Source organism: Helobdella robusta (genome assembly GCF_000326865.2).
Source record: "Helobdella robusta unplaced genomic scaffold HELROscaffold_52, whole genome shotgun sequence".
NCBI lineage: Eukaryota > Metazoa > Annelida > Clitellata > Rhynchobdellida > Glossiphoniidae > Helobdella > Helobdella robusta.
In genome coordinates, this window is record NW_008705269.1 from 1,179,496 (window position 1) to 1,183,953 (window position 4,458).

Genomic DNA, 4,458 nt, shown 5'->3' on the forward strand with positions numbered 1-4,458 from the left:
AATATGAGAGAACAAAAAATGTGAAAGAAGGCAGAAGATGAATGAGATGTAAAAGAAGAAACGAGAAAGAAAAAGAGAGAAGAGAGAGAGAGGGGAAGAAAGAGAGAGAGAAAGAAAAGAAGAGAGAAAGGAAAAGAGAGAGAGAGAGAGAAAGAGGAAAAAGAAAGAGGAAAAGAGAGGTAAGGAAAAAAAGCTGTTTAATAATGTTGGCTGATGTCGCTTTACTATACGCACTTGTTCGTAATTTCGTTTTTAGTATCGTCGGCACTACAATTAAGGAAATTAATACCCAACCATTGCGTGTATGAATAATTGAAGCGATTGTTTATATCGATTCGTCATCGTCCTCATCATCATCTTCTTCCTCACCATCGTCACCATCATCATCATCATTATCATCGTCATCATCATCATTATCATCGTCGTCATCATCATTATCATCGTCATCATCATCATTATCATCGTCATCATCATCATTATCATCGTCATCATCATCATCGTCATCATCATCATTATCTTCTTAATCAATTCCGTTTCGATAATCGCCTCGTACCCGTATGGCATTATCATAAACATTATCATGCTAATTGTCATAATTATCACCATCAAAATTATCATTATCATCATCAAAATTATCATTATCATCATCAAAACTATCATTATCATCATCATCATTAGAGTTATCCTCCTCACAAACTACCACCACTATCATAACCCTCCCACCCCCACCACCATCACCATCATCACCACCACCATCATCATCATCATCACCTCTGAATGTAGCTTTGGCTACTCTTTCTGATCTGCCCTTAAGGTTTTCTGCAGTACGCAATTGCAATATCAAAGACATGATGACGGTGATGATGATGATGACGACGTTGTTGTCGGTGATGATGATGATATTGTTGTTGTTGTTGATTATTGTTGCTGTTATGATGATGATGATGTCATTGGTGTGATGACAGTGACGTGGTTATTTTTTAGTTGAGGATGATGATGATGATGATGGCTATGAAAAAGAACACGATGATAATGATGGTTTTTGATGTTGTTGTTGTTGTCGATGTCGATGATGTTGTTGTTGGCGATATTGATTTCAACAACAAAGCTGATAAAACATCCGTCTAAAGCACGACTGGCTACTGGTGTTGTTGTCAGTATTATTATTACTATTATTAAAATTGTTTATTATTATTATTAATTTTATTGTTAATATTCTTTCATTTCTTTTTATAAAATTTTAGAAACTGATAAATAAACAACAAAAGATTTCAACATTACTCCCGACAAGAAGGGCAATAATAAAATAAACTAACAACACCAATGGTACCGATGAAGACACTGAAGAAAGCAACATCGACCAGGTAAATGATATCAAGGTAATAAAACATAACACCAAAGCAACTAACCCGAGCTAAGAAACCGTATCAATTAGCAAAGCAGACAGTAGAATTAACAAAGTCACTGACAACAATGAATGCAAATCACAGGAACAAAGGCCTGGGTTATAAAAAATCCCTATATATACGGCAACAAGTACTGGGTTATACAGATTTTCTAGATCAACTGCAACAAGTGCTGAAGATGATTGAAGAGTTGAAATAGGTCCTAGACACTCGAGAATAAATTGGAAAACTGTATATTATTCTAACTTTAATAAAATAAATATGACGACAAGAACTTGGTTAGAAATAGTGAGAAATGTAATAAAAAAAACTATCCAACGCTAGAAATCTAGTAGATTTCATAAATTACTGCATATATATATATATATATATATATATATATATATATATATATATACATACAGGGTGAAAATTTTTTGAAAAGAATCATAGAAAATAATGTCCAAGCAACCAACGAAAACGATGGTATAAAACAACGAATATACTACTCCAACCAAAGAGCGTCATCTCTTGTGATGAAAAAACTGCACTAGCAAACCAGAATCGATAATGGATCATAGCCATCTAAGATATTTGTTCAAATGTAATATTGGTGAGTGTTGGCACCATGATTCCAAAATTATTGGTATGACGACGACCAAGTTATCGAGAAAGCTCACGATGCACGTACAAAATGGCGCTATAAAGGATCACATGAAAGAGAAAACACAAAACCAAAATTACTATGCAAATCTTTGACCACAATCTTGAAATCTTACATTTCAATAACAGCCATTATAATTTACGACTAGCCGAATCAATACTCATAGAACAAAGACATCCGATAATAAATATAAAACAACGGCATTTGGAATTCTTCCCACAAATTTAGAAACAGAGGAATCATCGATAATGAAAACACGTAAAAGTGTCATATCGGACGAAGTTGAAAATTGTAAGCCTAATTAAATGAGCGTTAAGTATTCTCTTTGTGCAAACAAAAAATCAACAAATAGAGTGGAGACACAGTATATACATTTTAGTATATACATATATGAGCATCTGGCCACATACACAATGTATCAATTCGAACATCGAAGATGGCATAGGAACACCGAAAAAAGCTTTTTTGTTCTATCATGCATGAAAAAAACAAAAAAAATTGGTTTTGAACTCAAAAAACTTGAGAATCATTCACGATTAGCCGTTAGAAAAATCGAAAAGTTTAGCGGGAAGTTAACTAACGCCGAACATGCTGTGATGTTCGTCAATGATTCCATTTCTGACAGTCTTAATCCAATATTTCTATATATACATATATGTATGTATGTATATATATGTATAATATGTATACATATATGTATATATAAGTATATATATATATATATAAATATATATATAGGTCAAAAGAGTTAATAACAATTATAGGAACGTCAAATACAAAATTGGCCGTAATTTCGTTGTCTTGTTTACAACGATATTTTTATTGTTATTATTTTAATGCTGGTATTTTCGTTGTTGTTGTTATTATTATTCGTGTGTGTGCAGTTGTGGACAGTGGTGAATCTAGAAATGTTTGATGGGAGGCTGAAATTTTCGAAATAACAGGGGATTTTACACAAAATTTCGATTTATGGACAATTTTAAGAGTTTTGAAATGTTTGTATGTTGGCCGGGTGCGGGTCAGCATATCTTGTATCAGACTGATGACCTTCTTCTTCGTTCCCTCCTTCATAATATTCTTTTTTTGTTTGTAAACATTACTTTTTACGTTAATATAATGACTTTTAACGACTTTTCACACAAATACGACACTGGTCCCACTGTTCCCCAGATCCACCAATGTGTGTGTGTTTGTCTGTACGTTTACATCTTAAGCTATAAGATGGGGTGAATGTTAATTCGTCTGGTCCTCGTTTCGCAGTGACAGGGTCCGAATGCAGAGACGTTCCTGAGAATTGGGCGGAAAGAAATATTACTGAAAATATTAATTTGTAATAATAATAATAATTATTAATATTATAATTAATAATCATCATCATTATAATTATTAATAATCATCATCATCATTATAATTATTGTTTATAATAATAATAACGATAATAATGATAATAATATTATTATTATTCACGAAAATTTACTAATAAATCTACATGCAGTAATATATTTTTTAAATATTTATATTTTCTGTGGGCTTCGTCTACTCAATTTCTTTTAATGAAATGAATTAAATAAATTTTTTCGAATAAAAATTAATTTTTCATTTTTTAGATGAAAAATAACTCATAATAATTCTAAAATCGATCATAAAATTGCATATAAAATAATTTCTGCTAACTACAAAACTACTACTACACAATTACTACAATAGTAAAAAATTATTTCACTAACATTTATTGCATTGTAGTTAAAACATTCTGTTAAAAAACCATCTACCAGTACCTTCCGCTACTATTCTACTCATCACTACTATACAGTCACTACTTCTGAAATGCTAACAAACATTTACTAAGAAGTTCTACATAAGTACTGCATTCAATAACTACTACAAATCCGTTACTTCGTTAGCACTGTCTAACTTCACAATAAATACAATACTAAAAAATTATTTTATTTAAGCAAAATTATATACTCATTATTATTTATTTATTTGTTGCTATTGTTCATAATTTTTAATTATTAATAATATTAATATTAATGACATTATTAAAAATTTGACATTATTAAATATTACATTAACATCACACTGTTCTTGGTCACACAGAGAAATGTACGCATCTGTACGAGCGTATGATATTTTTAGCGCTTTCAAGCTATTATTTATACAAAACGATTGTATATATACTAAATGCCATACATGTATATATGTTGTGTGTATTTATGTATATATACATATGTGTGTGTGTGTGTGTTGATGCATGCATGTGTGTATGTATGTGTGAATGTATGTGTATGTATGTATGTATGTATGTATGTATGTATGTATGTATGTATGTATGTATGTATGTATGTATGTATGTATGTATGTATGTATGTATGTATGTATGTATGTATGTATGTATGTATGTATGTA